The sequence below is a fragment of the Lactuca serriola genome, chromosome 9 (genome assembly GCF_051521515.1).
Source record: "Lactuca serriola cultivar US96UC23 chromosome 9, Lser_US96UC23_V15, whole genome shotgun sequence".
NCBI lineage: Eukaryota > Viridiplantae > Streptophyta > Magnoliopsida > Asterales > Asteraceae > Lactuca > Lactuca serriola.
In genome coordinates, this window is record NC_136416.1 from 65,536,480 (window position 1) to 65,563,111 (window position 26,632).

A 26,632-nucleotide genomic window follows, 5' to 3' on the forward strand; every position below is an offset into this window, starting at 1 on the left:
AAAGTTTGTATAATTTTGATTTAGTGTTAGTTTTAACTATTGTTAATGATACTTGTTTGGTCATTTTCCAATTTCAAATGTTTAATTTGAATTAATGGGAGGCTCTTGGTTTTCAATATTCATTCTGTTTTTCAATTATGATTTTGTTCAAAGTTTATATGTAAAACAATATATATTGTTTAATAAGATATAGCGACGGATAGTACGCAATATAAATATTCAAATGTTTTATAATGTTTATTTTCTAAATGGTCTCACTGGTTATATTTTATAAATTAAGCTACTACATCTTAACATTCAGGATTTTGTTTGAAGTTTCAAAAAATAAATAATTAAAAGAACAAAACTTCATAGAAGTAAAGAAAACCTATGCTAAATAATATGTAAAAATCAATACATGCTCAGTGTTGTAAATTTAGTAAAAAAGTTGACGAAAAAGAAAGCAAACACTAATAAAAACAACATATTATATTGTTAACTATTTTTTCATAAATCAATGTAGTTGTAAATTATGTATCATCTTTGGGCAAAAGAAAATAAGTGAATTAATTTGAAAGAAAGAAAAGATGTTTTGAAATATTTCATGTAATAAGTCTAAAAATATTAAAGAATCAATTGCAAAATAAAATTTGTATGTCTGGAATGAGGAAGATGATCATAATTTACTTATGTCCACATATGCAAATGTGATGGAATTTATTAAATTACAAGAATATGGCAAAGTTATCACAATTGTGATATTACCATAAAAGTTTTTCAATTTTAACTAAATTAGCAAGAGTTTTATGAGAAATCGTATATAAAAAATAGTTTAGTGATTAAATAAGTACATGAAAATGTAACATTCTTTTAAGTCATTAACTCATTAAAATACACCCATTGTTTAAGTCATTATATTTGTATGAGTATGATTTTTAAGACACTTTGATAGGATGCTTCAATGTTTACACAATTTTATAAAGAGCTACTTTATATATAATTAAATATTTAAAATATAGATGTGACAACTTATTTAACAAGGCTATCATAGCAAAAAATGATTGATCCCACATTACCAAGAAAGGAAAGTGCGAATAAGTTTATTTTGTATAAAAAATAAATAAATAAGAGAAGATAAATAACAAGATTATGATAGTTTCTTAGAAAAACTAAATGAACGTTAATTATGGGATTGAAGTTCTTAATAATGATGACCATTAAGGTAGGGTTAAAGGTGTTTGCACAATCATTGTTTGGTGATCTTGGTGTACTGGTATAAGGTTTAAAATTGCTGATCATGGTAATGGAGAGAGAGAGAGAGGGAGGGAGGGAGAGAGAGAGAGAGAGAGATTAATATTGATTAGGAATTGTTGATCATGGTAATGGAGAGAGAGAGAGGGAGGGAGGGAGAGAGAGAGAGATTAATATTGATTAGGAGAAGAGAGACGTTAGGGAGCATTTGAAAAATATTTTGGTTTTTTTTTTTAAAAAAAAAGGTGGTAATCGATGATTAATGGGTAGAAAAAAGAGGTTTGAGAAGGTAAGATAAAGGAGTAAGATTGATGAATAGGAAAATCAAGGAGGGGAAATGGATGATGACGATAGGGTTCAAGAAAATATCAAGATCATGAGCAAATGTGGGGATAAATATGAATTGATCGATTATAATAATAGTTGGTGTTTACGATGATGGTGGTTTTGTAGGAATTTTTGTGAGTCGATCGATAACGAGGGTTTGGGAGGATGATGATGAGAGAGTTTGTGTATGAATGTATGTATGTAGTAGTAGAGAGAGATGGAGGGAGAGTGAGTATAAATTTTGTAAAAAATTTAGTAAAAGGAAAGGTGGTCGAATTTTTACTGAAAAAAGGGTTGGTTGATTTTTTGAGAAAGAATAGACTTATAAAGAAATAAAGAGGGAATAATGATTTTAGAGAGATAGATAGATGAGTGCTAATACCAAAGGTCTTCCTTTATATGATTGAATGAAATGAACAATATAATAGAATACCTAAGGTAATAGAATGAATCATAACATTTCGTTGTAATATTTGTTTGGCTCGAAAGAAATGAACGAGTCACTAAAATATGTTTTTACTAATAAATAGAAAAATAGGTAAAATAAAGATAAATAAATAAAAAGAATGTTCTGTTACAATATAAATAAATTTTAGTTAAATAAAAACTAATCATTGAATAAATTGCATACAGACATGTAAAATACATATTATATGTTTTGCAAATAGTTTAAGAAGAATTATATGCGATCTAAAAAGTTACGAATAAAAAAAACTAAATACCATGAAATCTTAAATATAATTATAAAAAAATAAATTTATTTATTTTTTGAAAGTAATTTATAAATATAGTATGTATGATTCCATAACCGAAAAGAATGAAAAAAACACCCCTGACGCTGTCACACATGGAATGAATTAATGAAAATCAGTCCAAAATAAGGAATCATATTTGGTGAGGAATGCTCCATTCCATTCATTCGTCACAATCAAACAATCATTTTTTTTTTCCATTCCACTATAATGCTCAAGTAGATTATAGCCCGCGTTAAACGCGAAAAGCGCATAAAAAAAACATATAATCGTTTATAGATATTGTATAATGAGTATAAAAAAATATATGGTTATTGTTATTATTGAAATGTGTAGAAAATACATTAAAAACGATAAATATATATAATCATTGAAAGATCTCTTTGTAGACATCATTTTTTATTTTATTAGTTGAACGATTTTCCTCGTTTCATATAGTTATGATATTTATATATTTATAAGCATTTTAATTAGACGTTCCTTGCATAATAATGTTACCTAATGTAAACATATATTGACAACCAATATACCGTTTTTTCTATTGCATTAAATATTGACAACTATTTCATTTATTCAAATAAAATTATGTAATATAATTTATAAAATGTAAAATGTTATATAGATTTAATTTTAGTATATCATCAATGGAGATTCTTTTATAAATCATGATTGGTTTATTTTAAATTGATTATAAATATAAATGCTAGCTTTTATGTTTGTTCTTATTTATTTAGTGTTCGCAAGAACTTTGCATTAGTTTTGGCGCAACTTTGAATAATTTTAGTATATTATCAATGTAATTTGATACATCTGTCAATTATATGAAATATCAAATAATGACATTTCATTACTATTGTGATAATTTAGTTTATATATATTGTATTTTCACTAATCTTAACGGTCTTATTTTTTCTAATAACCGTAACGCTTTTACTAAATGTACTTATTACAAATCTCCTAATATCTTATAATTTTTATCTTACTTTATAATTTTTCATAACTATGTTATTTTCAAGATTGATTGCTTTAATAGTGTTTTTTTCGGTATATTCAATTTTATATTTCATTGTATAACATCATCGTTTGTATGTATTCTGAAATTTCACTTTAAAAATGTTTAATGTTTACACCTTGATATTAATTTTTTTAATAGACTCATGTAATAATTATGGAATATATATCTCATTTTAATTAACATTCACTTCCTTTATTATATCAAATTCCTCATTAAACGGATATACTTTTGGAAAATAATAATTATAATAGGGCAGCATTATCTAAACATTTGATATACTTTTGGAGAAAAAAAATCAGGATCATTAAAAAAAAATTATATAAAGAAAATACAAATTTAAACTGGCGAAAATTTATTTTGGAGGGAGTTGTATTTTGTAAGGTATAATAATATTACAAAATTTGAAATATTTATATTTGTTGTGTAAATTAATAAATTTTATTGTTACTATACAAAGATAAAAAAGTAGGTTGATATGATATACAAAAACATAATAATTTCAATGATATTTTAAAATCATGCCAAAATTAACCGGATTCTTATGACATAAAAATTAAAAAAAAAATCATAATCATCTCTAATATATAAAAGTAATATTTTCGTAATTAATGTCAGTTCCAAAGATAGTTAATTTTTGTTTTGTTAAAGGTACCTAATATCTTTTCATGTTTATTTGAAAAGTTTCAGAAAAATAGTTAACTGATTTCATATAATTTGTGATAAAGAAAATCGAAATATATGAATACATACATTTGATATAGGAACAAAAAATAATCAAAAAAAAATATAAAAAGCGAAAGAAGGTACTAACCTTCTAGCGCACAAGAGTGAATGTTTATAGTAGAGAATGATGATGGAAGTTATAAGCAATATTAACGATGTTGTAGGAGAAGGTTTGAAGAAAAGAAACGATTGAAAATAAATGTGAGTCTCGGATTCAATGATGAATCGTATATGTATGTGATAATTTGAATATAATTTTTCGGTATTAATGATTTCCTAATAAAAAAAGATTTTATATTAATGGTTACTAATATAAACGGATTTATATTAATGGTTGATATTAAGGCCTTGATTGAAATGATTTGTTAGTAATATGTTTTTAAAATTAACCATATTAAAATCTTCATAACTGAAAATTCAAGATGTAAAATATGGAAAACTTTCATTGGAATTAAATACATTCCATTTCAATGAATGTAAGTTATTAATTGATGATTGGAAAGCATTTATTGGAATTAAATACATTCCAATGGGGAAGATGATGTCAGCAATTTGATCTAAGGGTGAAAAAAATAAGATTGAAATACAATCAATGGTCCATATTATTTAAGATGATGTCATAAGGTTTCTCTTTTAGTAATATTTAAGATTCCACCCTTATTTTATTGTTGTATACAAAACCTTACTAAATGTTGTTAGGATTAAAGGCTTCAATAATCACAAAACACAATCACACGACAGTTGAAGATACGAAGGAGATAAAGAACACAAGAATTTAATGTGATTCACTTGATCAGAGAAATAGAGGTAAATCCACAAACTAACTAGAAAGAGATTTTATTAATAATAGTCGTCACCACATACGATTTCTTCCTTAAGGTTACATTCACACAAATGGACAGTATTTATATAGAAGAGTTGACATAAAATCTATTGTGGTTAGGCCTAAGAAACATCGCCAATTCAACATGTCTAATGATCAAGCACAACAACCCTTCTCTATCAGGTACTACAGGTACTACAGTTGCAGTATGTCGAACACCGTAGTGCCCCACAATTTCCCCTGATGATTAGCGTCAAGGGGAAGATAAGACTTTACAACTCAAAAAGTATATTTACAATTGAATTTCCACCTTTCTTATTAGTAATAACATTAATATATATATATATATATATATATATATATATATATATATATATATATATATATATAGAGAGAGAGAGAGAGAGAGAGAGAGGAGTAGGTTCAAATGTTTCTCACATCTATTGTGTGCTAGAATGCACCAATAGAAATTTAGTATTAATTATATGTATGTTAAATGCTATCCATACTTATAACTCATTTTTATGGAAACTAATTAAATTCATCATTAATGTTAACAATAATATTCTTTCAGAATGAATTCATATCTATAAAAATGAGAGTGTATTTCAGCAGAATGAGAGTGTATTCTAGTAGAATACAATATCGTTCTTCATATTCCATGTAAATTTATTATATTTTAAGTGAGTGAGTCATGAAACAAAATACGAACTCATATATAAAAACCTATATGCGAATTCATTCTGAAAGAATGTTATTGCTGACATTAATAACGGATTTAATTAGTTTCCATAAAAAGAGAATTATAATTATGGATATTATTTAATATATATATAATTATGGAAATCATTTAATATCTATATTTATTTAATTAAATAATTATCTAATTTACTCAAATCCTATTGGTGCATTCTAACACACAATAAATGTAATAAACAAAATAACTTAGCCCTATATATATATATATATATATATATATATATATATATATATATATATATATATATATATATATATATATATATATATATATATAACCTACTAAGGCGTGTTTGGTACAGGGAAAAAAAGCAAAAGTAAAAGGAATCAATTCCTTCTCTCTTGTTTGTTTAATGAAAAAAAATAAGAAATTAAGAAACAAACCAATTTCTTTTCCATCAAAACAATTCCATGTTAAAAATAGAGCAAATGAGAGAAAACACAAACACGTCTGGGTCGAGAATATAGAAAAAAAAAACAGAGAAATCAAATCTCACAAAGCTTAAAGACTGGTTACTCCTTCTAGTCGATTTTGTCACCATACGCTTCCAATTCAAGGTATTCCTTCACGATTCTTGTTAATCTTACTATGAAATCTTTTTTTAATTTCAATTCAAGAATTCATTTTCTGAATTCTATATGAATAACTTCATTGTACATGTTTGAACCTTGCTATGTTGAAATCTATTCTTGGTGTTTGAATCTTTTAGTTTAGTGTTGATTGATGATCGATGGTCATTTGTCACTGGTTTCTACTTCAGTTGTATGTACAAATGAAAATTAAAAAAAAATATAATTTCAGATTTTTAGTTTTTTACTCTAACTTTGAACCATCAAAAAATACTCATACGTGCTCGGAATGAGACGTTTTTTTTTCTTTCAGAGTGTACTACTCTGTGTTGTGCTCGGAATGAGACTTTTTTTTTTTTCTTTCAGAGTGTACTACTTTGTGTTGTCTACGTTTTAGGATCAAGAAATAGCTTATTTTGTTAAGTTTTGGTTGAGTTGTACAACCATAAACAGGGGCTGTTAGGAATGTTGTCTAATATTTCAACATTTTTTAGTTTTTTTTCTTAACTTTGAACCATCATAATATCTTCATACGAGCTCGGAATGAGGCATTCAATTTTTTTATAGATTGTAGTACTCTATTATTTTCTACGTTTTTGGATCAATAAATAGCTTATTTGGTCAAGTTTTGGTTTAGATATACAACCATAAACAGGGGCTGTTGGGAATGCTGTCTAATATTTCAACATTGTTTAGTTTTTTTTCTCTTAACTTTGAACCATCATAATATCTTAATATGAGCTTGGAATGAGACATTTTTTTTAGATTGTACTACTCTGTGTTGTCTACGTTTTAGGATCAAGAAATAGCTTATTTGGTTAAGTTTTGGCTGAGTTATTAAGCTCTAAAAAGGGGCTGTTAGGAATGTTGTATAATATTTCAGTATTTTTTTTGATGTTTTGTCCAACTCTTCCTTGTTTATATATATGTAGATGACACGATCACCTTTGCAACAACGGATTTTACAAAATAGACAAATTGCTAGGACATCTGCAATAAGAGCATTTTTAAGGATGTCAACGGGGGAAAATGGGATGGAAAGTGCATCCCCCGTCCCCTAAATGTCCAGCCTTCTTACTCTCGCCCCCGCCCTTGCATCCCCTTTATTACCTCCGCCCCCGATTGATTTTGGGCTACCTTTTTTTTTGGGCTAAAAAAATTATTGTTTGGGTTAAAAGGAGTTGTTGCTTGGGCTAAAAAATTATTTGTTAGGTAACAAATAATTTTTTAAAGCATTAATTTATATGTTAAAAATAAAAAAATTATGAGATCTTAAAAACATTATACTAACAACTTAAGAATATGTCTTTTGTTGAATTTTGGAAGCTCAAAATCATGTTATTGTTTATTATATTTATATAATTAATATATGTAAATATATGTATAATTTATTAACGGGGCCCCCATGAGGGTTTCGGGATGAGATTGCCCACCCCGCCTCCGCCTCCGAAATTAAAACGGGGGTTAACCTTGATGTGGAAGGGTTTGAAGATATCGTTGTGAAGACACAACAAACCACTAGTATAATAGTAAACGACCTAAACATGATGACGCCGAATGCTCTTATAAGGAAGCAACGAAAGAAATGAAATAGACTTTCAAGGAGGTCGGTGAGAAAATTACAGAAACAATATACAATATAGGAAGACAAGAAAATAAAGAAGCATGCGATATTATCGATAAAATTGTCGAAGATATACACCGCATGCCAAATATCAATGTTAGACAACGAATTAAGGTTATTGACATATCAGCAAGGACCAATTCTACAACCGATCTTTTTTTAAGTTGACGGAAGAAGAAAAGTTTTGTTACATTGAAATTATTGCGGATGGCTCCATATCATGATTGTGATATTTTAAATTATGTTTTTTCTTTTAGTTTTTAAGATTATTGAAGTTGACTTTTTGAACATCTATATTAGACATAGTTTTGTTTTTTTAGTTGTTAGGAATATTGAATTTGACTTTTTGCACGTCCTATGTTGGACATAGTTTTTGAATATTATGATTTTCATATTTGTTTAAGTTTGGATCTATTTGTAAGTAATTCGTTTATATTAGAAATATGTTTTTCAATACAAATAATAATAACTGACAAGAAAATAAATTATTTGGTAACAAGTAATGTTAAAATGAAAATTTTAAAAGATAAAAAATGCATATTTTGAATAATTAAGATGTACATTATAATGATTTTTTATAAAAAATTGTTTGAAAATGAATGAACAAGGTAAAAAAATGATTTACATTTCATTGCTTAATACAACCAAACAAGATAAATGATTCTTTAAAACATTTCCCTAGTGGATTCTCTGTTCAACCAAACAGGAGAGTCAATTCTCTTTCTCCAACTTAATTTTCTTTCTCTGTATTTTCATTCACTGCTGCAATTCCATTTCTTTGTACCAAATGCACCCTAAATTTATAGTACATGTGATAATGATATAATGTAACTATATGATAATAATATATTGTGACAATCTAGTACTTCCAGAGGACATGGATCTACATAAAATTAATATTCAACAAAAAATAACAATCATAAATGTGTTTGATCATGCAATTGTGATATTTAACAATTTTAACACCTCAAACTGTCCATAAGGGTGAACAGAGTCATGACAGTTTGGACGTGGGTCGAAGGAGGTATCGTCGGCTACATGATTTCATTAGCATGCAGTACTAGAAAATCATGGGAGGAGTGGCTTCCCCAACCCAATGAGCAACACCCTTTCTTGTGTCTCCTCTTGATTGTTGACCAATAACCATTAAAAAAAATCCATAAATTTAATGCAAGAAATAACATTTTACTTTATATTTCATATCATATAGAATTTAATGCAAGAAATAGCAATGTACTTTCATTCGTTTGTTTATTACAACGTTCTACTTTAAGTTATTCTCGTTAATTTAAGAAATAGCATTCTACTTATTGCATGTCAAATAGGGTTAAAGTTAAATGCAAGAAAGAACAAGATACTTTTGTTCAAACAATTTCTTTGTCTATGTGTATGTATATGTATGTTTCTTTGTGCTTGTCTATGTGTGGCTATTTGTGTGTAAAATAAAGAAAAGTCATCGAGGTTATACCAATGTACTTTCAAAGTACAATACTTATGTAAATTATAATATGCATTTTCTGGTTGTCCAGTTTTTGCATTAAAAAAAATAATGTTTTATTATCTTAAACAGTCGTGGATGCAAAAAAATATTACTAAAAGTGTGTGCATATGATTAATGACTACGTTTTTATTATTATCTATATTATTTTAATTTGTTAACAGTGCAGTACACGGGTTATAACCTAGTGTGTGTGTGTGTGTATATATATATATATATATTTGAAAGGCAACATATATTAAACAGAGCAAAACCCCAGCCTGGAACTAGGACGCTCAAAAAAGAATTACATGGTGTATATATATATATATATATATATATATATATATATATATATATATATATATATATATATCCCACTCAACCATTTCAAAAATCAAAAGTTCTTTCCGATTCCATTCTATCTATTATAGTCATGGGAAATACAAAAACATGTTCAAGCCAAAGATGAAGCCATAGAAACCATAAACAACAAACCGGGTTGGAGGGGGGGTGGGGGATCGGTCTAGGCATCACGTAAACTTCAAATGGAAGGATTTGTAAGTGAAAGTTAACAATTTCAGTTGCATCTAAAACCAAAGTTGAATAGTCGAGTGAGCGGAAGATTAAAGTGTACACACCTATACTTCCAATTGGAATTCTAGGATTTTTCGTATATAATAACTTTCAAGGAGGATTACAATATATAGAGAATACAACAACAACCTACCACCAATTACGGGACAATACATGGAAACTATTCTATCTAGTATAGGAAACTATTCTATATAACAATTTTTCATGATTCTAGAATAAATGTCCGATATATGCTCTCGTCCACACTCCCCCTCAAGCTGGAGAATGTATGTCGAGCATTCCCAGCTTGTCTAGAGAGCGGTTAAATACTTTACTGCAAACCACCTTCGTTAACATGTCAGCTAACTGGTCCTTTGAAGAGACATACGGTAGTTCGATTGTCTTCCTTTCCAAGTGATCTTTGATAAAATGACGGTCCACCTCTACATGTTTAGTACGATCGTGCTGCACTGGATTGTTTGCAATCTTAACTGCCGCTTGATTATCACAATATAGTTTCATAGGAGTCTTTTGTTCTATGCCACGGTCCACCACTTTCTGCTTTTTGCTTCTCCAGGTGACAAGATTCCCATACACAAAGGTGAAGTACCCAGCCGTTGACTTCCCATCATTCTTGTCACCTGCCCAATCAGCGTCTGAATACCCTTCTACTTTCAATTCTTCGTTTTTTCCAAAAAATAGTCCATTACCAGGGGCTGATTTGAGGTATCTAAGAATGCGAAACACAGCCTTCATGTGACTCTCACTCGGCGAGTGCATGAATCGGCTTACCACGCTTACCGCGTAAGCTATGTCGGGTCGGGTGTGCGAAAGGTAGATCAATTTTCCTACAAGTTTTTGGTATCTCTCCTTATTAGCAGGTACTTGGTCGGACAACAAGGTCAAACCGTGGTTAACTTCAATGGGAGTATCAATGGGTTGACATTCTAGCATCCCGGTTTCGGCTAATAAATCGAGTATATATTTCCGTTGACACATGGTGATGCCGGTTTTAGATCGAGCCACCTCGATACCGAGGAAATACTTAAGATCTCCCAAATCCTTAAGTTCAAATTCTGTGGCTAATAGTTTTTGTAACCTCTTAATTTCATCTTCATCATTACCGGTAACCACCATGTCGTCTACGTATACAATGAGGGCTGTCACCTTTTTTCCATGGTTTTTCACAAACAGAGTGTGATCGGCGTCACTTTGTTTATATCCTGCCTTCTTCATGAAGTTTGAGAACCTTCCAAACCAAGCCCTCGGTGATTGTTTTAGGCCATACAACGCCTTTTTCAACTTGCACACTTTATCCCCACAACTTATCCCCGGTGGAGGGTCCATGTATACCTCTTCTTCCAAGTGCCCATTCAAGAACGCATTTTTCACGTCAAATTGCTTAAGTGGCCAATCTTGTGCAGCTGCTATTGACACCAAAACCCGAATCGTATTGATCTTCGCGACAGGGGCAAAGGTGTCCCCATAATCAATCCCATACTTCTGGGTATACCCTTTTGCTACGAGACGCGCTTTATATCTATCGATCTTACCGTTTGCATCTAGTTTCACGTTGAAAATCCAACGACACCCGACTGTTTTTTTTTTCAGGTCGTGTTACAATGTCCCACGTGCCATTCAACTGTAGTGCAAGCATTTCCTCATCAATTGCCTTCCGCCACCTCGGTTCTTTAAGAGCTTCCTCAATTGTCTTTGGAATGGTCACGGATGCCAATTCCTCAACGAGTGTTCTTTGTGTTTTTCCCAACTTATGAGTTGATACATAATGGTTTATCGGGTATTTGGACTTCGAGGTAAGTTCTGGTACGTACTGTTTCTTTGGGACCCCCCGATTACTTCTTACCGGATATCGTGTTTCCTGGTCGTGTACATGCGTTTCATTGCTATCCTGCACTATGTTGTCGTCATTAGGCATAAAAGTTTCAAGACCAGAAGACGTACCTTGTGTCGGATCCGGTTCGTGGACTGTCGGAGTGGGTTCGTTTGTACTATCCTGAATCACTGGTTGAGTTTCTTGATTTTCTGGATGGGCCGCCGGTGTTTGTGGGTGATGAGCTTCATCAGACCCGCATTTTGGATGGGCCTCGTCAGACCTGCTTTCTGGATGGGCCTCGTCAGATTCATCGTCTAGAAGCTCTCCCGTCATCTCACGCATGTTACCCTCAAAATTACTCAACATCTCCCCCTGAGGGGAAACATCGTGATTGAAGGGAGTTGTTTCATGAAACTTAACATCTCGTGTAACATGTATTTTTCTTGTTGTAGGATCATAACACCTATATCCTTTTTTGAATTGAGCGTATCTAATGAACATACATCGGATTGCACGAGGTTCAAGTTTACCGATATTCTGAAAGACATATGCTGTACACCCAAATATTTTTGGTTCCAAGTTTGGCCCCATAGGTACCTCTACCAATTTCTGTAGATATTGAAGCGGAGTTTGAAAATCAATCACTCGTGAGGGAGTTTGATTCATGACATATGCTGCTGTACGAACAGCTTCACCCCAAAACTGTCGGGGCACCTTCATGTCGAACAATGATGCCCGAACTATTTCCAGGATTTGTCGATTTCGCCTTTCCGCCACGCCATTTTGTTCCGGGGTATTTGCACACGAGGTTTGATGTCTTATGGAATTATTTTTACAAAAGATTTGCATTTCGTTATTTATGTATTCCCCTCCGTTATCCGACTGTAAAACTTTTATATCACATTTATATTGCGTTTTTACTAGTTTGTAAAATTCTTGGAAGACCTTACATACTTCACTTTTATGATCAAGAAGTGAGATCCACACCATCCGAGTGCACTCATCTATAAATGTTACGAAATATCGTGCCCCGTTAGGTGTGGATATCTTTGCTGGCCCCCAAACATCCGAGTGCATAACCATAAAAGGAATTGAAGACTTGTTAGTACTAGGAGCATACGAGATACGGTGGTTCCTGGCCAATTCACAAATATCACAATTAAATTCAATATCCTTATTCAAAAAAAGTTCAGGTTTAAGTTTCTTAAGGTAACCAAATGACAAGTGTCCCAGCCTACGATGCCAAAGCCATGGTAGCCCTTTCTTTTCATGATCTTGAACAATTGCGTGAGCCTGTGCTTGTTCTTCTTCCTCTTCAAGATAGTACAAACGTCCTCTCCTAGTACCAGAGCCAAGCATCCTGTTCGTTTCTATGTCCTGAAAATAACATTTTTTTAGGCCAAAACGACACATAGCAATTTAATTCATCAACTATTTGACTGACAGACAAAAGTTTGGATGATAATGACGGAACCACCAGAATCTTATCCAGACTTAATGAGTCTGATAGTTTTGTCGAACCCTTGCATGTAACCGGAGCTATACCGCCATTGGCTGTTTTGACGACGATTTGTTGTGCTGGGTTTTTAAACAGAAGTTTAGTTTGATCATTTGTCATATGATCGGTGGCTCCGGTGTCGATAATCCATACGTTATTTTGAGAATTAGGGTTATTGTACATACCGTTAATGCTTGATGATTCTGTATGTGCAACTACTGGAGTTGAGTCTTCTGTTTTCACATTCGACGTCGCGGGCTGGCTTGGTTTCCGCCTAGGTTTCTTGGTAAAATCCCACCACTCGGGATATCCAATGATCTCGTAACACTTTTGTTTTGAATGACTTGCTTCACCACAATGAGTACACACGGAAGTATTATCTTTGTTCGATCCTTTCCCTTTTCCATTCTGATTTCTTGATGCAAGATGGACGATACTGTCCGGCTCGTTCTTCGCGTCATCCATTGTCATACGTTGGTTCTGGTCTTTTCGTACGTATGCGTAGCATGCTTCGAGGTCGAGGGGTGGATCTTTCCTCAAGATTTCCCCTCGAGCTTGGTTAAATTCGAAATCAAGGCCAGCAAGAAATATGTGGACCCGGAGGCGTCCAAGTATTTTGTGAAGAGAGACAATGTTCTCCACGTTTTCTTCATGTACGGAAAGGCGAGAGTCTATCTCTTGGAAAATTTCCAAGAGTTCGTTGTAGTAGGTGGCGAGAGACCTACCGTTCTGCTTCGTGTTAAAGGACCGCCGATTCAACTCGAAAAGCTGAGTCTCATCCGACCCGTCGTAGAAGGTCCTTGCCACAGCCTCCCAAATCTCTTTGGCGGTCTTTAATCGGATGAATCGAGGAATCAGTGAGGGGCTCATGGAATCAATAAGCCAACTTTTAACCTTATTGTTTTCCATGAGCCAGTTTTCGATCTCTTTTTCTCCGGTTTTAGGAAGCGTAGTGGTTCCGGTGAGGAACCCTAGTTTGTTTCGAGCAGAGATACACATTTCCATCAACTGTGACCACAGTTGATAGTTCGAGTCGTCCAGGGTAATCCCTGTAGGGAAAGGGACATCCTGAACAATGATTCGAGTTTCGGTGGAAGAGGTTTCTTTTCCGGCCATTTGGCTTTCAGATTTTTTAGAGGTTGGTTTATAGGTGCTCTGATACCATGTACACACCTATACTTCCAATTGGAATTCTGGGATTTTTCGTATATAATAACTTTCAAGGAGGATTACAATATATAGAGAATACAACAACAACCTACCACCAATTACGGGACAATACATGGAAACTATTCTATCTAGTATAGGAAACTATTCTATATAACAATTTTTCATGATTCTAGAATAAATGTCCGATATATGCTCTCGTCCACATAAAGCTTGATATTTTAAAGTCGAAAAAAACTGAGCATCTCCCTCCTCTATAAAAGAGAACCAAAACATCCGACTCTAACACATACACAACATCTTCAGATGCGTACAAAGACTACGAAAATGGAAAAAAACGGCATCCACATCCTCACAATCTCTCAATATCACAGAGCTCATCACCAAAATAGGTGGTGTCGCCCGTAAAAAAAAAAAGAAGATGCGAAAAGAAAGCAATACCAAGATGATAAATTACGTGACATGGAAATAACCTAGCAAAAGAAAGTGGACCTATTTGAGGAGGTGTTACAATTGATCAATGCAAAAAGGAAAAATATATGTGGTTGTACCTTCAAGTGCATGATCAATTGACCATTGAATGGAGGATGTGAGTGCGGTGCTAGCTCGCAAACAGCAAATTGGAGCGATTTATAATTTAGAGTTTATATTTCATATTAGAATTTTAATTATCTTTTAGGAATTTAATTGTCATTTTATGAATTTAATTAATATTTGTAGTAGTTTACCTTTTTTTAATGAAATGTTATTTATTAGCTTTGCTAAGTGTTTTGTTTTAAAAAATTATTTATTGTGTGTTGGAAAGAATGCAAGACATGGAGTTTCATGTGTTGTAAGTTGAAAATGTTGGAAAAGAAAAATAAAATGATGATGTACATTGCGAGAGGGACCCTAAGAATTTTCAGTTACTAACGAACTTGATGGAAATCCCCAACTTTCCGTTCATACTTGTTTAACTCGAGGAAAACATGACTATATCTTAAAAAATCAAACAAAGATGGCAAAGAAAGTAATACTTTAGCTTGTCAATTACGTTAACTAATCATACTAATCAACGTACTACTAAAAATCCACGTAAACACAAGAAAAGCGTTATCTTTTATATAAAAGTGTTTCGGTATAATTTTGTTCGTTGGAATATGCTTAAACAATATATTTAATTTACATCTATATAAAACCTTTAATGAATTTAGTGACTATTCACCAAAGCTGAGAGTCCATCCATATAGGCGATGTCTTATTTCGAGGGATCAAGTTTCATTCATCAATAAATTAAATTTTCTGTTTAAAAAACAATTAGTGACTATTCATATTAAACCCATAAACACTAGCTGAGATAAAAAAAAAAGAATCATAAAAATGATGTTTAGCATATATGTCAGTTAGAATTTTATTTACATTTAAGCATATTATAAATTTCATAAATCGATTATTTATAAAAACAATATAGGATCACATGATTGTTATCATAAATATATTTTCCGCCGTTAGAAACATAAGAAACAAGTTGCATCTTTTTTTACGAAACAAATAAATAAATCATTATATAATACAAAAATAATACGTGTTATAAAAAAATGACCTTTCAAAACGCCTTGATAATTCATATTTTTAGTGAAAGTGACGATTCACTTTTTTGGACAATTTTAATGAATCATCCCAATAAATAATTCTTCATTATTGTTTTTTGGGATTTTATTTCCCGCATCATATATCTTATAATCGTTTAATGATTCAATTTTTTGGTACGTCAATATATATATATATATATATATATATATATATATATATATATATATATATATATATATATATATATATATATATATATATATATATATATATATATATTGAGATTTATTTTTCATTGTTTTGTGGTCTATTAATATATATACATTTACAAACCTAGCACCAACGATCAAGAAAGATACATAATTGCAGCAAGAAGTATAATCAGTGATCAAGAATGGAAGCATGATCAATCTTTGAAGCAACAAATAGGATGATGGTGGTTATGATGGTATAGATGATTATGATCTTGATCAATCAATCCTTGAACATTACAGAAGTCTTTAACATGGCAAGGGATGGTAATGGGACCTTGATGCTGGAAACCATACTCCTCTTCAGCCTCCTTTAAGAGCTCCATGAACAATGGATGGTTCATGTACATAACTGGTATCACAAACCTCTTCTTCTCTTCACCTTTAAGTCCCACAATCACAGAGACACAACCTTTTGGTATGCTCATCTTATGCTCATCTTTCTTCATCACATCATGATGATGATGATGATAGAGGCTCATGAATTGTTCTCCAGAACCCATGATCAATATTCACTACAAGAGAAAGGTCGATGATAAGAAGAAGAATAGAATTTTAAACAAGATTCTGTCTAAGACTCGTTTATTTTTGGTTTCTTGGAATTGCGTGCATCATTTCAAGAATTAGAGGTGAGTGGGTATATATATACGGGGATAAGGGCAAAACTGTAATTATATTATTAGGTTGGGGTGTGTCAGCCTCATATGATGTTTGACTTTAATTACACGCGAAGGAAAGAAGGAAAAGGGTCGGTTTATAAACCGCTCACGGAACAAGGCCCGGACCAGGTGGGTAATTTGGTACCTTTTAGAAAAAGATTAAGAAGTCAAAGATAATTTTCTTCGACTTCAATTACAATTGAATTTGCTAAACTGGAATATGTAAATCTCATGTATACCTGTATTGTATCTCTTTATATTTAATTGTTAATTTGTAATTATTTCATTTTTAGTTTAGAAGATCAGATTATTCAGATTAACACATAGTTGAATCGCCTATACAGATAAAACTTCCAGATGCCAAGCTATCCAGGCTCATGTAGCTTAAGCTATCATCATCATGTTTAACGATAACATGCATCATTAATTGTCATAATTTATCTCTACAACACCAAATAAAACAACCGGGAAGTGTTTATACATGAGGGAAAATATAACTCGTAGTGCAAACATTTGGCCTAATATATTAAGTTTCACCATTGATTGTTTGTTTTGGCCCTGTAACACAAATAACTACAAAAAATCTAATAAACTTATTTTGGACGAGAAAAAAGTTATTTCAAGTGTTTGTGAATATTGTGTGAAGACTAGGCCCTAATTTTCTAAACAAAATATAATATTTTGTGTTAGATTTCACAATGGACCCGTAATTTTGTAGTGGGCCCGTTTTTTCAGTCCATACTATGAAACATGCAAAAAAACGCTTCGCAGATGCCTCACGATTTCAGAGTTGCCTCCATGCATAATGTGAAATATTTGGGGAAAAGGTGAAATATTGGATAACTTTTTAATAAATGATACCGAAAATAACTATTTTGGTTTGTTATTTCTTAAATTAATAATTTAATAAAAAGGTAAGGGGACTTCATAAGAAAAAATATGTAAAACGAGAAAAAAGAATTATAAATAATACAAAGTGTGCATGGAGGCGACACTTGGCAAGTAGACATGTGTCCCATAGGCTATGTGGGAATGGGTTTCACTCCATTGTTTCAAAAGTTCAACCTTCTTAAACTTGGAGGAGTGGACGTGGTTTAACCGCACGAAAGCCATGACGACCAAAGAGAACCTCATCTTCTGACCGCGGTATCGAGTGCGGTTTGACTGCACACTGTTGTAGATGGTTACATTCAATTTTCAATTACTTTTCATTTTTTAGGAAATTATCAGAAAAGTCTTAATATTTACGGAAAAGTTACTATTTCGTAAACTAATCAAAAATATTGACACTTTTCTATAAACAAAAATATTAGAACTTTTTTGTAAACAAAAATATTAGGATTTTTCTGCAAACAAAACCTTCATTATTATTATTATTATTATTATTATTATTATTATTATTATTATTATTATTATTATTAAAAATATAAATAAGAATACTATTTTTTGAACTTGTATTATTAATATTGTTAATAAAACATATAAATGCATTTAAATGAAAAAATAATGACATTGTTTAAGGGTGAAGGAGATGGTAATGCTTTTAGCATTAATCATGAATTTATGTTTGTGTTATAAAATATAATCAAATAACAAGATAAATTATAGAGTAAAGAAAGACATGAGAATAGAGAGAACTTTTATTCCAATACTTGTGATGAAATTATCAAACTTTACAATACATAATATTCATTATTTATACTAGACAAAGAAGATAAAAGGTCATATATGATATGAATGCACATTATGGTGGTGCATAACTACACTCATAAACCTTATAATAATGTTTGCTATAATGTTCACTAATTATGGAGAGTAAGGGGGATATGAAGAATCAATAGTCATTCACTAAATAACAATTCAAAACAGTTTGTATATTTTTACTTTGTATATGGTCATTTAACATTTGTTATTATTGTTTTCAATTCAAAATATTAATACTTAACAATTTAAAAGAAATTGCATATTTGTAAAATTATTTATAAATAGTTTAAGGTAGAAAGATTTCTCACTTTGTATATAAAATTGTTTAAGGTAGAAGAATTACTTTCCAAATCCAACAGATCCACTACAAACATCTACATAGGTAGCCCATATCAAAATTCAAAAGTATTAATTACAATATTTTGTTTAATAAAAGTAATAGGAATAATTCAAAATTATTAATCAAAATTCAAAAGTATTAGTTATAATAATAATAATAATAATAATAATAATAATGATAATAATAATAATAATAACTAGATATGTTGCCCATGCTTTGCATGGGGCGTGTGCGTCTGATTTGAGTGTTGTTTTTGTTAAAAGATTCAGGTGGGATAATTTGACTCCTAATTTTCACAGACGGAGACGGATAGATAGAAGGCATAAAAAAAATAAAAATAAATATAAGGACCAATATAGAAGATAGCCATCTTCTCTTCAATGCTTATTGTCCTACTAACTTGCAACCAATTTTTTTTGGTAAAATGGTTGCATAATAATACAAATGTCTCTTGTGTAAGACGCATCATATCGTAACATTGTGTAGGGTCTTCTTACATCAAATCTTGTGTATACGCATACCCGCTTGAATCGTTATCTCTTATTCTATGAATTCTAATTAGCCTGCGCTGGTTTGACATCAACCAATAAAACACAAGTAAAAGAAAAGCTACAACTTCACCATCAGAAACCATACTTGACCTGTTACAAACAATTATAGATAGCATGGTAAAGTAAAAAAAATCATGCACCAAAAAACTAGTAAATAACAAAAGTCATATTCAATATCCAATAACATATCATCCAAAGTAACAAAAGTCATGTAATAAAAAACTAGTAAATTTCATCCAAAGTAACATCCAAAAAGGTCATCAAACATAACACCAAAAAACTAGTAAAAATCATTAAAGGCAACCAAACTTCCTACCCGCACCCATCACCCATGACTCACAACTAGTATGCGAAAGTCTTAACCAAACTTTCCTAACATCGACACTTTCACCAAATAGCAAAAGAGCGGTCTTGTGTCTTTCGTCTTCTTCTACCCATTCCATTTTGTTCAATTCCACATATGCATCCACATCCTTATCCATTTCACTTTTTTCAATTCTTTCATTTTTTTCCACTAATGACCTTGCAAGCTTGACAATCTCCTCATCAACTTCTAATGCCCTTGCATCTCTTTTTTTCCACCAACTCTTTTGTTTCCATCAAATTCCATATTTTTTGAGCGCCCTGAAGATTCTTCACTTGCACCTATGTGTTGTGTTGAGGTTTCCATTGGAACATCATCATCAAAATTATGGACACTAAACTCTTCTACAGGACGAGGAAGTGTAGGAGATGGCCCCCAACTTTGAAAGCTGATTGAGGTCGACCCTTCAAATAGTTGGGTGCAAAGATCAGAGAACAACATGGGTTTAGTTTTTAGTGACAACACGAACTTGTTCAACTGTTTACAATTTTTATAAATATTAGTATTTGCTATAAAAATAATCATACTAGTATTTGTTATAAAAATATTACCTTCCCCTCTTCCTTCCATTGTTCATCGGTCATGTTAAATTTATTTTTTATAGGATCATATATATTGTCGGTTTTGTTTTTCAGTTTCACCCAAGCAACATACTTTGATTTGTAGTAGTCAAAGTGGTTTCTCATTTGCTTCCGATCAACCTCTTTACCGTGTTCGTTTATCATTTTTTTGCGTACTGTCTTCCATGAACTTGCTTTAAGCCTAATACCCTCACGACCATTAGTGGTTAGGTCATGGATACATGCATCAAGAAAAGTTTTGTCCTCATTTTCGTTCCAATCCAACATCTTAAAACATTAATATTTAAAGTAATTTATCATAACTTTATCAAGATCAAGAACAATTTTAAACATAAAACAATTTTCTACCAATAAAATCAACATCATCCTAAATAATAATAGAACAATTAAGGTCAACATTGCGAACATATACTCGAACAATTTCATAACATTTGGATTTTGATTTCATAACATTAGAAGAAACAAGATATATGATTTCATAGCTTATAAAACAAAAAAGATTTCTGATTTCATAGCTTATAAAAAAGTGATTTCTGATTTGATAGCTTATACACAAACAAGATTTCTGATTTCATAGCTTATAAAAAAAATTATGATTTCAAATTTCATAGCTTATACACAACCAATTTTCAGATTTCATAACATTAGAGCAAATAATGATTCTGATTTCATAGCATTTAAACAAATAATTTCAGACTTCATAACATCAGAGCAAGACGAATTTATGATTTCTTAACCAATTTCAGATTTTATAACATTAGACCAAGAACAATTTCTGATTTCGAAACCAGTTTCTGATTTCTGATTTCACAATCATACACAAAGGAAAAGGAAAAATGATTTTCTGATTTCACAGAAGAAAAAACGAGGATTATTTACCTGTCTTGACGTCTTTCTCGTCGGAGCTTGAACAGAGGGACGGTCTTTCTGGCCTGTAGTCGGACTGAGGGAGGGACGACGACGATGGAGAGCTATTGATGGAGAACTGTCGATGTGGAGGCGACCAATTTTCCTTGCTGGTATTGCTTTTAGGTCACGATGGGAAGAAAGAAAAGATAGGGTATGAGCGTAATTTTTTCCATCAACATTATTTCAAAGTCTGATCGAGAAAGTCTTGTCGTGGACAAATGTATAGAAATAGACCATTAGGAATGGTCTTCATGAACTACGATCCACCTCGGCATCTTTCTCCTTTAACATTCTTTCACATTAGCTTTGGTCTACACATCACTAACCACGAAAGGTTTTACAGGAAAAAGAAGAAGAAGAAGAAGAAAGAAGAGATTGGTTGTTGTGAGATGTGGTGGTGACCACAATCAACAACGTCCATGTCACGAACCATCGGGGTGGTGGTCACGGTCCGTGGTTGTTGTCATCCGGATAACCTTAGGAGTATGATTAAAAGGTGTAGCTATTTGTTGTTAAGAAAATCATAAGGCAAATGAAAATGTGATATTTGACTTTGGTACAAGAAGATTATGCCACTTAAGATTGTTTTGTTTAAGGTCCTATTTCGGTTAACACGTAGTCTAAGCAACATGATTAATCATTTTTAAGAAAATTTAATAACTTTATATTGATTACTTAACGGACTTAATTAATATGTGTGACAATCTAACGACCACAATGAAAAAGTTATATCTTTTACAAAAAGGTTATGAAGGTTAGTATATTATTCCAAAAAAAACATCACAGCCTATTAAACTAGGACATATAGTAACCAGTTAAGCATTGATATAAATAACTCTTTTAACCGAATTTAATCGTACAAATCAACATACACGTGAAACACATACAAACACAATAATACACTTTATTTACATGAACGGGATCCACTTCAATCTGGCAATGATACAATACTTAAATGAGTTAGTTTATAAATAAAAGTGTTGTTCTTTCATATTTATTCTTGAAAAAATTATAAAAATGGTCTCGTTTTTACCAAAAGTCACACTTGTTTTATTTTATCGAAAACTCAAACCGTAAATAAAATAATAATAATAATAATAATAAATTAAAAAAAAATGTATTATTGCAAAATCTTTTTTTTAATTAAACAAAATATATTTTTAGCTTACTATAAAAAAGTTACAAACAATATATATGTTTTTTGTTTTACGTAAAAAAAGGTTTTGTATATTAAAAAATACGTTTTCGTATAATATGTTATTACGTTGCTATGATCCTAAAAGATATTTTTATCTTTTCATAAATAAATAAGTTTTTTTTTTGGTTACACATAGAAAAAGAAGTTTTTTTTTTAACTTATTTATTTTATGTAAAATATGTTTTTAAATATTTAAAAAATGTGTTTTCGTATTATATGTTATTACATTGTTATAGTCCAAAAATATACTTTTAAATAACTAAAAAATATAATAACATATTATATAAAAACGTATTTTTTAAATATATAAAAGATACGTTTTCGTATAGTATGATATTACATTGCTATGATTCCAAAACATAACGTAAAAATATGTTTTAGGATCAAAACAAAACGATATATATATATATATATGGAAAACAAACTAAAGACGTTAACATAATGTAAAAATGCGTTTTCGTATAATATATTATCATGTTAACAATTTTACGTAAAAAATAGTTGCATATTCGCTTTAAATCAATTAAAGACGTTAAGATAACGTAACAATATATTTTAGGATTATAACAACGTAATAACGTATTATACGAAAATGTATTTTTTAAATACATAAAAAAAGATACTTCACATAAAATAAATATATACAAAAAACTTTTTTTATGCTCTTTCGGGATTACGTTTTTGTATAATATATTATTATGTTTTTTTTTATGTATTTAAAAGTATATTTTCGGATTATAACAATGTAATAACATTTTATACGAAACATTTTTTTTAAATATATAAAAAAACATGTTTTACATAAAATAAATACGAATTTTTTTTTCTATGTGAAAGAAAAAAAACTTATTTTTATATGAAAATGTAACATCCCAAGTTTTGTCATTTGTAGTCCCTGGGGATGGAAGGGTAAAGCCATGAAGAGCCTAAGGACTAAATTGTAATTTTGGGACCAGGAGGAATACGCTGCGCGTACATAAGGGTACGCTGAGTGTACTAGGGCGCGCCATAGTATGCTCGGTGTACACTTGTGTGCGCTGGGTGTACTCATAAAGGAAGGAAACCCTAATATCTCGGGTTGGGGCTATATAAACATCCTTATGGCCCATTTTCTCGCATCCTTCTCAACCTCCATCCTCCAAAAACGTCCCCAAACCCTAGTTCTTGTGTGTGAGAGTGAGCTGGTGGGTATTTTGAGCTCTTGAAGGTGAAGCCATTGCAATAAATAGTTGTAGAAGGAGATTGGCTTGTAGATCTGAAGTTGTGTTTTGCCCTAGAAGCTCCAGAAGGTAAAAAGCTTCAAACTTTATGCTTGTAGGTCATAGATCTAGCCTTTCTAGCATTATGGAACCATTTCTTGTCCCAAAACCCCAATATGGTGCATGATTCATTTTGGACGAGGTAAGCTGTCCTTTCTAGACCTTGAAGAGGTCTTAAGTGATAAAAATGAGGTCCCATTGGCTTAAGATGTCCCATGCATGTAGTAGAAGGGTATTAATGGACTAATACATTGGATTAAGAACTTTCTGGACGTCCAAAGTGATAAATTTCGAGACTTTATGAGTCCTAGGCACATTTGGTCATTGGATCTGGAGTTTGGGCTTAAGTGCTTAAGCCATTAAGTAATTATTCGAGTTTTGGTGAAACCCTGCGTATGCCCAATGCAAGTTTCTATATGCCCAGCGTACTAGGTCAATGACCCCGTTTTCCAGTCAATGCGAGACTCGTGTACTCCCCGCGTAGCCTTGGGGTACACCCAACATACGTCTTCTATGGACTTTTGGTGATTTGGGCTTTGGGTTTGGGATACTTTTGGGCTAGTATGGTTTGGGCCTTGCTGGACTTTCTGATTAGATATGTTTTGGAGTAGTTTTGGTGATAGTGGATCGTGGGGTTAAGCCCAATAAGGAAGTTGGGCTCAATTTAGTAAATTGGGCCAATAATGGGCCTTGCATAAAGATTATCAAGTTTATGGCTTGGAATTGGGCCTTGGCCCAATAAAAGAGAATGGACATGATGAATTGAATGGACCCTTAGCCAAGATTGTTATGTTGTGTAATGACTTGGTATTTATTATGTGATAGTTTGGGATTTCCAGTGAGATAGTGGTCCGGGAGTTCGTTTCTTCAATTCAGATCGGTGTTGTGGGGTGAGTTATTCTCACTATATCAATAGGGTCTAAGGCACCAAGGTCGGCCCTTTATTGGATTTGTATTCGGGTATTCGCTTGTTATGTTTATTGATCTTCTAGAACTGTATCCTAGTAATTAGGATGGTATTATGTTAGTGACCTGGTTTAGGTCGGTATCCTGGTATAAATGATGATGCTATGTTAGTGACCGGTTAGGTCGGTATCCTGGTTAGGATGTTGCTATGCTATATGATCTGCTAGATCGGTTTGTTTGTCTATGGATTATTATATGATTATTTGGAGACCCAGGAGGGCATATAGTCAAGCCGAAGGCCCGACGAGTGGTCCGGATAAGCTGAAGGCCCCGAGAGGGCGGTCCAGACGTGCCGAGGTTCAGAGAGTGGGCCAGATAGACCGAAGGCCCGATGCGGGCGGTCCAGTCAGGACTGTAGACTCAGAGAGTGGACCAAGTGGACTGAAGGCCCGGTGCGGGCGGACCAGTCACACTGTAGACTCGAGATGCATGGATGTTCTATGGTTGCTATATGATATGGTTATGGTATTGTTGAGGTTGGTATTTTTGGGGTAACTCACTAATAGGGGTGTTCGTTTGGATGGATCGGTTTGATCCGATCCAATCAAGTGAATCCAAATTGATTTCGGTTTTCAAAACATGGATCTGAATTGTCCAAACTAAATTCAAATCCAATCCGATCCGATCCAATTACAATTCGATTGGATCGGTTTTTATAATTCAGTTTTTAAAAAAACCGAAACATTTTAAAACGACATATAATTGTTGTAACATCCGGATTCCCAGGTATTATATTTTGTTCCTTTATTTTTGAAGGTTGTGGGGAGACTCGGCGAGTTGGCGTATAAACTCGCGGAGTATGGTCGCGGATTCGTATGCGAGTTCACAGCTGGAATCGGCGAGTTCACGAGTGGACTCGGCGAGTCCACGCTGTTTAATGAAACCCTAATTTCCAGGGTTTGAGACCGGGCCGGAGGGCCCAACGAGCTATGACCGGACCAGAGGGTCCAACGAGCTACGAGACTGGAGGGTCCCGTTGAGACACAACGACCGGAAGGTCGTATTATGGCCTCGAGTGGCGTATTTGTTGTATGCGGTATTCTGGGGAACTCACTAAGCATTTATGCTTACAGTTGTTGTGTTATGCGTTTCAGGTACTAGTGATGAGCGCGGAAAGGCGCCGACATGATTCATACACACACGCGTTGGAGTTTATGTTTGAGATTCTAGGGAGATGTTTTGTGACGATAAAAATTGATACAATGTGTATTGACAATATTTTATGAGTGAATGAATGTTTTAAACATGAAAAATTGTTTTGAAAATTTACGTTGTTACAAGTTGGTATCAGAGCCTTGGTTTGATGGATTCAGATGCATCTTCGGGCGTATTTGAACTCAAACTGAGGATTTGAGGAAAATTTTGATAATGAAGTAATTTTTTTTGAAAAGAGTAGAAAGAGTTTTGAGACAAACAGAGCAGAGTCGTGTGTACGATCAGCCAGACCCCGAATGGTGAATCCCCAAAGTACCCTTACATTATGTGTTATGAGATATGTTATGTTACATTATGCATGCTAGAGTAGGCTAGGTATATATATTAGGACTAGAGTGGCCTGATTTGTGATGCCTTAGCCTAGGAGATTTCTGTTGTTGAGATGCTTTGAGAGCGAGTAGATAGCAGTTAGGAGCTCATGAGAATAGTGTACTTGTAATCCAAGATCCATGGAGGAGGACTTGGAGTGAATGCTAATGCGGTGTGGTCAGTAGTATTGGGCCCATACTACTAAAGACACCGGATCAGTGGGCATTCCAAGTAAGAATCTTTTGGACAACGGAGGATAAGTAGGGTTGCGTCATCGAGTATGTGTATGCTCAATGGAGTCTCTGATAATTTTTGTTGTATTTCAGAGGCATCATGGTTGGGACTCGACACACACCTGAGAGCAGTGGTGTCAGCGACG

The 26,632-nt window shown here is 32.4% G+C and overlaps 1 pseudogene; it reads right to left on the reverse strand.

The window, feature by feature from the left end:
- Nucleotides 1–16,353: 16,353 nt before the first annotated feature.
- LOC145075775 (auxin-responsive protein SAUR32 pseudogene) lies at nucleotides 16,354–16,701 on the reverse strand (annotated as a pseudogene).
- Between the last annotated feature and the right edge of the window lie 9,931 nt (nucleotides 16,702–26,632).